The sequence below is a fragment of the Coturnix japonica genome, chromosome 2 (genome assembly GCF_001577835.2).
Source record: "Coturnix japonica isolate 7356 chromosome 2, Coturnix japonica 2.1, whole genome shotgun sequence".
In the NCBI taxonomy this organism is placed as follows: domain Eukaryota; kingdom Metazoa; phylum Chordata; class Aves; order Galliformes; family Phasianidae; genus Coturnix; species Coturnix japonica.
The window spans coordinates 87,514,179-87,527,405 of record NC_029517.1 but is presented as its reverse complement, the minus strand read 5'-3'; the positions used below and the strand labels follow the sequence as shown (position 1 = coordinate 87,527,405).

General features: G+C 39.0%; 1 protein-coding gene across 1 annotated transcript in view; it reads right to left on the bottom strand.

The window, feature by feature from the left end:
• Positions 1-13,227, bottom strand: part of SPIRE1 (spire type actin nucleation factor 1) — a 117,523-nt gene that overhangs the window by 53,532 nt on the left and 50,764 nt on the right.

The following is a 13,227-nucleotide window of genomic DNA, read 5'->3' as shown; positions in this document are numbered from 1 at the left end:
ACTGGATAATTAAAGGAGAAGGGGAGTGTCTGTACATATTAACAAGGCTACCTATGTAGCTGTTTAGCTAGAAGCCCATTAAGTTGTGGAACCACCCTTTACATTATTAAATAACTTAGACCCAAACAACAGATAGCAGAAGGTTGCACCCCTGCCCTGTAACTTGTTTGGCTGTCAAATGTGCTTCCTGGGCCCTCCTTAGAGCTGGTGGGTGCTTCTTACTGGAACTGCTCCAGCTCAGCAGAGAAGAGACTTGGTTTTGTACCCAGCTGCTTGGTATGTGCAGCAGGGCAGATTCTCTTCTATTCCCCTCTCCTCAAGCCTCCATACAAGCATATGAAGCGGCCTGGGCTTTCAGAAACTCTCTGAACAAAATAGGGCACTTCTGGAAAAACGGTAGAAATAAAGAACAAAAGTGTAAGAAAAAAACCATCAAAAGGCAACAAAACAACTGGGAACAACTCTTAGTACAGAAACAAGATCTGAGACACATAAAAAAAGAGTAACGCGAAAGAAAAGTTGTATCTATACCAATCCTCCCACAGTACCCATTAATCTCCTTATTAAGCAGTTCAGATGTTTGGATACTTACTAAGTGAGAGACAATGTATTAATGTAAAGCAGTTTTATTCACAAGCCACTTAAAATCCAATTAAAATATATCAACTAAAATAAAAACATTCACTTTCCTTGGCAGCAATTCACAGTTCATGTATAGAGCTTTAAAATGTATGTGTGTGGGAAGCTTGTTTATTTTTATGTAAAGTGCAGAAACTTCCCTCAGCAGACATAATAACAATTTGCTTTCATGTTTTGTCCTGAAGCATGGCTTTTCATTCCTATCCAAAAAAACAGATTTCCAGCTGCTTAGCCAAACAAACTGCATCACTAAACATAACAAGCTTTTAAACTTCACCTCCAATGAATAAATGCAGCAACTTCTAACCAGTCTCATTTTGCTTTCATTACATCTCAGCATATGGAAATCCATCACTTTATGTGTGCCCTCTCCTTATTTGTAATGCCTTTGTCAGGGAAATCAAGTCTTGGAACTCTGATGATACCAGAAAACCTAAAGAAGAATTCTTCCTCTTCCTCTAAGAAAGTATGCTTAAGCTTTTAGCTACTGAATCTTATAAAATTATTATAATCTTATAAATTATCTTATAAAGCATATCAGTTACATATATGTTAATATTTAAAACATATGCCACTTTAAGGCAAGTTTGAAAGAAACTGCTTAACCCACAATTTACTGTACGTTCATTACAAAGAAAACATTGTATTTCTGAACCAAATATATATCTTTGCTTATTCAAGCAGAAGAAGATATCTAACGAGACAGAAAGTGAAAGGCGCTATTTTCTCCTCAACTCACTCTGTTTCAGGAGGTGGAGTGCTTTTTGTCCACCTTCTCTTTGTATACTCTGTTCCTGGAAATTACCTCCAGTAAAGTACTAGAAATGGAATTATCTAGCACTGACGGGCTTGACATATGTCCTATACATAGGTGGGATTAACCACCTGTAGGGGCTGCAGATGGTGTTTGTATTGCCCTGACTGCTCAGAGACTTTAGAAAAGGGCAGCTTTACAGCTTTTCTTTATAACCTCCACAATTTTCTTGCCAATGGCAGCAACAGAAGTAGAACCACCATTCTGTCACACACGCAAGGCCACATCAGGTACCCAAACCAGCACCAAGTCCACGCTGCATATATTCTCCTGTCAATGTGACAGTGAATTATCATTTCTCTTTTACTGGTTAAGAACTGAGGCCAATACAAAGCCCACAGAACTGGTCAGGATCCTTTTTCTGTTTAAGAAAATTAAAAAGTTTGGCTCAAAGCTGCAGTTGTTCAGATCACATAGAATACTACTGCACTTTTTCATGATATCCCTGCTTTGTTAGTCCATTTGTACTTCCATGTGCCACAAAGATTTCAGTTTTCATACAAAAATTTAGAATGGAAAACTGAAGTGAATAATTACACGTCTTGTATAATTACATCTTGTAGTGATTGGTGTTCTTCTTAGGTCCTGAACTCAGAACACACAGGGAACATGGTTTTCATTATTTCTAAGTAAGAGATCGTGGAGATTCTAGGGCAATCTAAAGGCTGACCTCTTGCTTCAGTCTTAAAGTACATAGATTTTATTTTAATATCATAAATCATTGTGAGGGTGGAACAGGAATTAGTCCTTCTTTCAAGTAAGGATGAACAATACATAACACAAGCTAAGAACCCGAAGATCCAAAGAAAGAGATATTCACTCCTAACAAACTAAATTCAGAACTCTTCTTCTTCCCTGAATTTGTCTATTTCTTTTCTAACAGTGAAACTGCATATTTCAGGATACGTCACCTGAAGAAGGCAGCAAAGCACTGGGTGGTGCCTGACTGCAAAATCAAACAAAGCTTGTTACATCCAAAATATAGTTGCACTTGAAAATGAAATTCCTTTGTATACACCCCAAAGAAAGGGCACTGCTTAGTATTTGATGAGTATTTCCAACTCTCAGTACCTTGTTTTTAAATCAGACATAATAATTTTCACTATACATTATTTCAACCACATCAGGTAAGTCTTATCATCCTTATCCATGAAAGAGTCTAATAAAAACAAACATTTTCTATGATTAAATGGGTATGTTCTTAGCAGGATACAGTCAGTTAAGGGGGGAAAAAAAATCACACATTACAACCCAGCTACGAGCTACCTCTTCATCAAAATCATATTATCTGAGGAGAAAAAGAGAAAATGGAGGGAGGCTAATTACTTTCCTAGTTCTGTAGTCAAACAGCATAGGAGTGCTTTGTTTTCAAACATAGCTCTCAAAATAATTAAACCTTTTTGTGCCAAGTATTCTAAGGACCTGTGCCATAGATAATTATTTACCTCTTCTCGGTTACATATCATGAAAGACATATCTCTGCAAGTGGGGCAGGAACTCCCAAGCTCAGTTTTTCAACTTCAAAGTTAGCTTTAAAACCACTGGCACTTGCAGTGGCATCTACTACATGTCCATTGAAATAGATGCCTTTTAATGATACTTTTACCAACTCCTTTCAAAGCAGAAATATAAAAAGGCTTTGAATCTCTGGAAGCTAATTACCTCATGTAATGACCTCAATCCATGGAGAGTAAGGTTATCAAAGCAGTCATCACAGAAGAGCACTCTCCTGAATGCAAAGGCCAATTGTTTCTCATTGGTAACTCTTTTCTGTACTGATGTTGCTCATGATAGACACTTTTTAAGGACAAAATTTAAAGGAACTATTTTAAGAATAAACAAGAGCAAAGTACAGATAACCACAGATGCAAATGCACGAATCTATTTCAAACGTTGCTACCTTAGGCAAGGCAAAAGCCAGTTTAATATCAGCTTTGTATTGAGGGGCTTGATTGTGATGGATGGAGGAACAAATCTAAGATGCTGGCAAACTGTCCAAATTGGAGTTTGTTGACAGCTGTAAGCTGAATTTAGGAGATAATCACATCTACAAAAGCCTAGTGTAAAACTGATGAGTGCTAAAGCTTGCAGCCCGTTCTGCCAGCAAAGATTGTCGAAAATATAATTCTCATGTCAAAAAACCCGAAATGAAGTGGTTCCACAGGACTTTTTGACAGTATCATTAAATATATTTTGGGGTCCCAAAAGAAGGTAGACTTCGAGTACAAATAGAGAGCAGAGGAACAAGGACAAGGGGCTGTCCCAGTTTCTTCATACTCCAGACGACACTAGCAGAGAACTGCCAAGAAACCGTCTTGTTCACAGGATCTTTCTTAAACAGCCTCAGCTGTTGCCAAATTAACCTCAGAGAGAGGTTATCTTTACCTCCCCAGGTGGGAAAGAAAATTACTAATCACGTTACTGTGGTAGGCACATAAGACAATAAAGATTAGTGGGGGATGGATGGCCTAGTTACCTTACCAGCTACCTCACCTCAGCAGTTTGCTCCCCTGCACCCAGGCGGGATTAATATCTGGGAGATTACAGAACTCTCCAGCTTCTTTTTTTACAGAGGGAAGTGTCTGGAGGTGACAGACACTGTTTTAACTGATCACTTTACTGGACTCAGCAGACACAGGAGTGCCATGTCTACCACCAGGAAGGAAGAAGGCAGCTTCCATCGTCCCTCCTCCTCTTCCAGCTGCTTGTGACAAAAGCAGGCCCAGGGAAGAGAAAATATATATATATATGTACCCATGGTGTACAGAGGTACGTTATTTGTAACTATTTTGTGATTACTAGGAAACTAGGAACTTTTTTGAAGGCTTTCCATAACTGACAGTGTGTGTAAGCAGTAGGCAGAGCCTCCCCAGTCCTAAATGGTCAAAGTGGAAGCCAACATTCAAGAGCCAGAAGCTCTGGCACAAAGATTTCAGTGTTCCTCCTGAAGCTGACACCATGCAGCCCAGTGCTTTTGGCAAATGGCAGACATTCTTCATTGGAAAATCCAAGTATCCTGGCTCTCAGTGCATGAAACACCATTACCAGGACAACAAATTGCAATAAACACTCCCTTCTTTGCTCACCAACACATTCAAATGTGAAGAAGACGAACATCACATGTTTAAAAAGAGTACAGTGGTTAATTTCAAAGGAAAGGAGACTACATGTTGACCTCCAATTACATTACCCAGAATGAAAAATCAAGGCAACTCTTTAAGACACCTAATGACATCACTTTAATTAACAAAACCTGTCCATCAACCTAATTCATCTGAGCACTTGTCATGTGCAGAGCAGCTTTAAAATTACATTAAAGGGATTTACACAAACCATCTCTAGTTTCTTGAATAGGCTGAAGTACAGAAACCCCTTTACTTTCTACACAGGTCTATACAAAAATAAATGCAAACAGAAGAGAAAAATTAAAGTACCACCTATTTTTGTGTGCTGCCTGGAAAACATGTTTTCTGCTTTATAACTTTGAGCCATTAAAAATATTTCTACTGTGACACGATTCCTCTGTCCAGACATGAAAAGAATAAATCATGCTGACTAATACTCTCCTGAACTTCAGAGGTTTTTCATATGTTTTTTAATATTACATGCTACCACAGAAGTGAAAGCTCTTTTTAAAATAAATAATAATAAATAAAAAATAATAATAATAAAAAAAACCACTATAGCTTTTCTTTGCCCCAGTGCTGCCATATTTTCAATTATATTTCTATTTTAGTGGATTCAGGTCAGTGATACTTGACATCTACCTGTGTGTGTGAAATGTATAAAACACATATACAGGGACTTGTTAACACACAGTACAATTCAGTACACTGAAAAATTGTAAATTGATTAGAAGGGAACAGTTCATGAAGAGTCTTGGTTTTTATCTTTTAAGCAAGGAGTTCTCACCTCATCTAGAGCAAACTCATCTAAAACAAGTGTCAGTCTTATTGTTCATCTCCAGAAACTCTGCCATGCCAAAAAGGAGAAGTAAAAACAATTGCTCATTATTACCTTCTTGTCTGGGCTCCAAGCCTGTTTTGCCCTAAGGAAAAGGCAGGCAAAAAACACAGTTCTCTGTTTTGGCTTAAATTGCCCCGAGTATTCTGCTCTTCTTTGCCTTCAGGAATTCAGAAATAACAAAACAAACTCCTAGTTTAGTTAGCATTTAAAATCAAGTTTCCATCCTCTCTCTTCCAGAAGCAAATAAATAAATAAAACAAAGGGTTTTGTTCTCAGGAAAAAGACATAAAAAGCAACTCTCTGTTTTCCATCCAACCAGGCTACTAAGTGTCCCCTCTATAGGCTACAAACAAGGCAAACTCAGAGCTGAGCAGGAAGCATTGCTTCCACATGCACCTGGCTTCTCTCAGCATGAGCACTGTGCCCTCTGCCCACCCCAGTCACCTAAATCCTTAAGTGATTTTGAGTGTACCAGACAACAAGCAGTGATGGATGCTCCTCAGCTCTGCCAGTTCCCTATACCTCCCCAAGCAAAACCTGCTGCCTTCATGTAGCTTCCAGACTAGTCCACATGTTCTCTTAAAAAAACGCTTTACCAAACTTGGTAGAGTCAAGTTTATCTCTTGGGACCATTTTCATTAGCTGCGTAAGTTAAAAAGTCATTAGCAAAGCTACCAGATGAAAATGTTCAAATAGTTTTGCACAACTAAGCATTCAAAGCTCATCTGCAGAGATGCACAATCTTCAAGACTCCATAGCCCAAGCAATACTGCAAGGCAAAGTAAAAATTTATTTAAGAAATTCACCCAAAAAACCTCCTGCTTTTTTCATTGTGGTCATTCATTACAGATATTTATTAATCATTTAAAATACACATTGGGCCATGCATTCTGTAGACAATTGTCTTTTGAAAGCCACCCTGTGAGACTATATTACTTAAAGACTATTTAAAGATGTTGCAACTACATCTTTTAAACAAAAAACTACTGTAAGGTTCCCCTAATTAAGAAATGCAAAGTGTTCCCTGACTGTGAGTCCAATCCTTGAGATAAATACGATATTCTGACTTCTAGATTCAGATCTTCAAGGGCTTACTATCTAAGACACAATTTATTTCTTTGTATCAAATGGCCTTATCTCGCTTAAATATTTTTTTCCTAAAATACTGCATGCAACAGTACACTAAGCAAAGGGGAACAGAAAATAGAATCATGGTAACACAGTAATCAAGAGCATATTAAAACAATCACCTTGCTCAAACAGAGCGATTATTGTTTTGGAAAATTAGTGATGCTTTTAAGGCAATTCGAACAACTTTCCTCCAAATGTTTCATTTCTTTTAATACTGTTACCAGTGCTGAAATGAATGCACCAAGAGGAACTTTGCCTCAAGCTCAAGGCTCCGTCTTGAATAATTCAAAAGCAAGGCAACCACAGTGGCTTAATTAAAGGGGCCCTGCTCAGTTTCTTCATTTTTCCCATATTGGTACCATATACAATATGCCTCCATAAGGAATTAAGTAATTTTGTGGCAACTATGTTTTTTTTGTTGTTGTTGTTTTTGACAATTCAATTAAATTATCCTCCGTGTGACTCCGAATTAGCAATATTGACAACTGAGATACCCAGAGGAAAAACTTCTGAGCATCCTCAAACGCAGCCATTTGTGTCCTGACAAGAACAGGAAAAGGCAAAGCTTCAACTGGCACCTTTCTTCTTGATATCTCTCCAGCATGGGATGAGGCTGAAATACCTCACAGAAGACAGATTGGAAACTTTAGAGCAGACCATACTTGGAGACCCTGCCATTGGCACCTTTACTTCAGTCTGGAAGGGCCAAGATGTTTTCATCCAGATAAATGAGTCGGCCTAATTAGTTTCTCCCCCCTTAAATCCCACTTCTCTCATGACCTTAGAGCATTACGGCTACAAGAACACTCATCCTGCCCCTTTCAATCATGAGCTCTATACAGACAACTTAAAACAGCAGGAACAAGTTAATCTGCTGGTTTGAATATGGTCTGCAACTGCAGCCATTGGGAATTTTCAACATGTAATACGGTATGAGAGAGTTGTGCACAGCAATTTTTATATGCCATCATTAACATGTTAGTCTACCAAGACTAACATAATGTAACATACATACATAATGTAAGTGGTACAAGCAGTATTGGTAAGGTACCTGGAATACTTCCTAGGACATTACATGGAATTCAAAGACAACTTCTGTCCTACGGACATAAAAGAAGATGCCATGTGAATTTGCATTAAAAGATCCAGCATTCCTGTACATTTTTTAAAGCAGTGGAAGGAGTCAGTAAAGTTAAAAGCTAAAAGCTAGCTGTAACACTGCAAATCCAAGATTGCAAAATCTACATGGGTAGAAACAAGATTCTAAAAACGATGTACCCTTGCCAAATCCCGAAGTAAGACAAGCTGCTGTCCTAGCCAATCTTTCTGAGCCGATCTACCGCCTTTACTAGGCTGACAGTGAATCTGAGAAATCCACTGTGGCCTTCTGTGCTCCTATCAGTTTCAATACCTGGAGAAGGGAGGTATATGCGAGCTGATGAAAGGCAGATCAGGGCAGCCCTGGACAGATTGCATTGCCAGCCTGCACTGACTGGCCAATTGCCAGAACTCCTCCACAGAGCAGAGGAGATTCAGGCCACTTTGGTAATTAATGGCAGCTCTACTCTTCTCTTTTTTATTTTTTTTTTCCTGTTTTGTATGGATCACTACAGTGGCTCTGCGCTAATTGACTAACCATTACCCTGATTCCAAGCCATTAGTTAGAATTTCAATATAATTCCATCAAACAAAACGCACCTCATAAAAGTAAACACTCATTGATCTATTTTAGCCTCCAGAGTCTATTTTAGGCAGCACTGGATAACACAGGTTCTTTGAGAATTCAGATTAAAGCTTATATTCTGATGTGTTATCTCTGACAGATTGCTTTGCATGTTTTAGATACTTGTATTTTTAAAGAGAAATGCAGAGGTTTTTCACAGCAAATTGTGCCTTTTGCACAGCAGGGACACCATTACCACTAAGAAATCCTTCCACCTCCACTAAAAATTGGAACTTTATTTGCACCCACGTATGAATTATTTACAGTAATTGCAACATAAAACAGAGGAGAAAAAGTCCATGCCCAGCTCTGCTTCTTTTAGATGCAAAAAGGCCACACACAAATTTCAGACCTGTTCTAAACTACCAATACATAAAAATTATCTGAACACCAAATCTGTGTTTCCTGTTTTTGTTGGACAACTCCTTGGATTCCTCACACTATTTTAGACCTTAGACAGGTTATACCAGTATAATTATGTGAATTATTGGTACAGGGTTTTTTCTTAACCAGTGTAGATGAATTACTGTGGGCCATAATGGGAAAGAAAAATTGCCACAGAAAAGGTGACTTGGTTTTATGTCCCAACCTGGACACCTCAATCCACCTAAGCCTATGCTGATGCAAGGACTGTTTTAAGTGTTCTCTGTAATAGAAATTAAAGAAAGGGAAAAATACCACTTTTTGTTGTTTTTTTAATGGAAAGACCAAGATCCTGCAAGACATACATGACCTAGGCAAGAAAAAAATTGCAATTTACTGCATTTTGAAGACAACTCAGAGTCAGTTCAAAGAATGGTGGAGAAATAAAAAAATGCCTGTGGATGTATGTTATTTTGTTAAGAGACATTTATTCCTTTGCTAATTAAATCTGAACAATTGCTCTTCTGAACCTTCACAGCATCTGTGAATCAGTCTGAAGACCAAGCTGACAAAACAAGGTGTACCCCTAGGTCAGCATGCTGTGGGAGGGTAGGAACCCAAAAGGGAATGCTTTTAAAGCTGCCTGAACATGGGTTGAGCAGCAGTCCTTGGGACTTTACATTGCTGAATACTGAAGTCAAACAAGATCCACCAAAACAAGACTGGCATGCGACATTTGAGTATGCTAAGAACAGGATTCAAAGGACGAGAGCTGATCACTTGTTATGAGCAGACAACTGGGGCACTGCTTATCATCTCAGTAAGGTTCCAAAATATTCAGTTTCAGAGAGTTACAGGCTATGCTGCAAGTTGCCCGTTTCAAAATGACAGATAAATACAGTTCAGCAGGCTCATATCAAATTGCTAAAGCCAGTCCAATTCTAAACAGAACTATACCTGCAGAAAGCTGCATCACCTATTCTAACCTCATGAACTAGGTATAATTACAGGCCTCTGAATTCCAATAACACGAACTCTTTAACTGTCACAAACAAATACCAGATTTGCTTTTAAATGCATTTTCTAGTTCGTCTTGGATGTTGCACTCGTATGTACCATGTACATGATAATAATGTGCCTTCAAACTCGGCAGGGTGCCTCCAAAATACATAGATCTTTTCATCCCACCTGTAATTGCATGGAAACAGAACATATTCTTCTTTTACTCAGATACTCAACACATGCCATAGATAGTTGAACCGTACTACCAGAATACTGAAAACAAACACAAACAGATCAGTATCATCAGGGTAAATTTCAGTTCTTTCCAGCTGAAAGGAGACAGTCCACACTTGAACTACCAAAATATGAATCAACTAAATTGGCTAATTTATTTTAGAGACCAATGCCAATGACTACAGGACAAGTAAAATAGCTACATTATGGGATTTTCTTTCCACAGAAGCATAACTTAATCTTCTTCTTTGTTTATGAGCAAAGCACACACATTAATTTCCATCAATAAAAATACTGCAAACTGTAATGTTGTTTACATTTGTTATAGCATGATAACACAATACTGCAACAAGCTGCTCTAAAAATAACTTTCATGCAAATTAAATGGTTAGCATGGAGGATTTCTTAAGTATGAGTTTTGTTCGCAAAGGGTCCTGGGTCACTAATTTATCTCTGTGAAGCAGCAGTTGCATGACAGTTAATTTTTGGTCAGAATTAACTAACATTGCCATCGAACTACTTCAGAATGATTTCCTAGTGAGGCCCAGGTCCAGAGGCCACCGAGCACTTTGGGGCCACCCACCTATACTTATCTCTGGCACAAGGTGTGGCTCAGCCACAGGTCAGTTTCCTGCAAAAGCTGAGTTACTTTTGGGTTAAAAATGTAAGTAGGAGTAGGACATTGGTTCATGAAGAGCACTGTCTCCTTACATGTCTTGTAAGAGATGTACAGAGAAAGATGATGGAAGAGAGGTCAGTGTCTAAACTTGAAGATGTTACTGACTCATCAAAACTGGAAGAAATGACAGGGCTAGAACTAGGATTGCAGCTCAATCCAGCAAATACCAGCACAGAACAACTTGGTATCAAATGGATTAAGGAAGCTCATGGAGCTTTATTCATATATGGAATGTGAAGAGGTTGCTGACCTAGAATAAAGGACAGCACTAGAAATGAGTTTAGCAATGGGGCTCAGGCTAGCAGATGTTGTTAAGCTGCAGCTTAGAAAGCACCTCCAGGTTAACATGAGAAGTGGTGCTGGATTAGACCATCTGACTGCAGAGATCTGTGGGATCAGGAGTGAGATAATGCTAAGATTAGGAGGGGAATTAGAGTTTGAGCATGATCTAGAAGAAGCTGATGAACTGCATCATCTTGTTTTGATATTAGGGAGGGCCACACGCAATGATAAAGGTGCCATGACAGGACTCTCCACACCCTTAGCAAGCCTAACACACCTCCTGGCACGCCAGGCCCACCCTGCATATATCCTCTGTTGACACAAAGATGTATGCTCAATGCAAACCCGATGCACTCCAGACCCCTTTAGCCTACTTCATATGTCCTTGCATATGTGTGTAATAAACCAGGATATATGGATTTGCCGTATTGTACGGGCACAGGCACTGCCTTTCTTGTGTGCATATGCTGTGGAATAGGACAGGCAAGTGTGCCCCAAACACAGAAAGGAGCTGCCTGAAATTATTTCTTCTTTCATTTGCACCAGATCTACCTGGTCTGAAATACAGCAAGGTCTAAAAAAGCTAAACATGTGACAAATAGTACCTCCTCGCTTCATAGATACATTCTTCAAAACAATCAAGTCTACAAAGCAGGTTGGTCCTGCCAAGGAAATCAAAAGCCAGATCAACCAAACATACAGACATGCAGCAGAAAAGCCCATCTATGTCTTCTCCAAAAAGCACCTTTGCCAGAGCTGACCTTGGCAGAGCTATTAAGAACTTTTTCCCCAACTCTTGGGAATAGATATCTATGACATTACTCAGAATTTTCCACATCAGGGGCAGGTTCATGATTGACCTTACCTACTTTAGATTACAGCAGAACTTGACACATATTATCTATCTCTGTGTTTTAATCTCAATACAGGCTCACCCACATTAGTAATCTATAGGAAAGTTCAGACTTAGTGGTAAGACAGACACTGAACTTCACAATAAGACACAAGTCTTATGAAGAGCTGCTGAAAGAACTGAGATTGTTCAGTCTGAAGAAGAGGCTGAGAGGAGACCTTATCACTCTCTATGACTACCTGAAAGGAGGTTGTAGTGAGCTGGGAGTCAGCCTCTTCACCTAGGTAACTGCCGATAGAAAGAGTGGTTAGGCAGTGGCACAGGCTGCCTTGGGAAGTGGTGGAGTCACTGTCTCTGGAGGTGTTCAAGAAACAAGCTGATGTTGCACTGAGGGACATGGGTTAGTGGGCATGGTGGTGATGGGTTGGTTGATGGTTGGATTTCATAACCTTAGAGGTCTTTTCCAATCTTAATGATTCTGTGACTCAATGACACTTTTTGGAGAAAGATAAAACACATAACCCTGTTTCAAGGACAAAATCATGCCCATAATGGAGACTATATAGTCAAAAATTGAAAAGTATACAGTAGTAGTAGCAGTATACAGCTTGCTATTTGAAGAACACAGGGTAGGCAAAAATGACTGTTGCTTAATTCCTGCTTCAGCACTCACTACAAACTGCAGAGGAGAAAGCTTCACAGTGAGTCTTGCTAGGAGAGAATTACAATAATGATGCCTTATGGTCACAAGACCACACACTACTGTTGTGCAACAGTCAGTGGGTAAATAAGGGTGTAGCCTGCTACATGGCTTGCACTGGAGGGGAAAAAGAAGTCACATCCAGAACATGGTGTTATCCTTGAAAAGGTCTGAAGTCAAGAAAAAAGAATCTCACAAACCTGTACAAATGTAAAAAATGACAAGAATGATAATGCTGTTCTAGTACTGTCAATGCATTAATGATGCAGAGTAATAAAGGCAAGTCACGGAGTTAAGCCTGCAGCAAATAACTTCAGTGAAAGCAACAGCAACAAAAAAGAATTCAGAGGGATCAAAGAGTTAAAGTTAGGATGATGTAGATCTGACAGCTGAAGTTCATTCAGTTCATTAAAGTGATATACCAAAAATAGTACATTTCCAGAACAAAAATAAATGGATACACTGAAAATAATACAAATTAAGATGCTGATTTTAAAACACATAAATATGTGGATACCTCAGGCCAGCAGAGATGTGCATTAACAAAGCCAGAACAGAAAGTCCACCACTTTTGAAGTTGAAGACTGACCAAACATTTTCTTATGCCCTCTGAGTTCCAGGCATGTGTACCAGTGTAACTGAAAGGTTTCAGAGAAGCTTTCCAATTTTCTTATTTGCAGACATTAAGTAAAGAATGTGCAAAATAATCATGCCTACAAGCCTCTCTGCTTTCAGCTCTGCATACACAGGTTTCATTCCCTCTAATAACCCAGCTTTGATTGTTCCACCACTTCACGGCATTTGTGCCAACTGGAGTGAAAGAGGATATATTGATTGCATC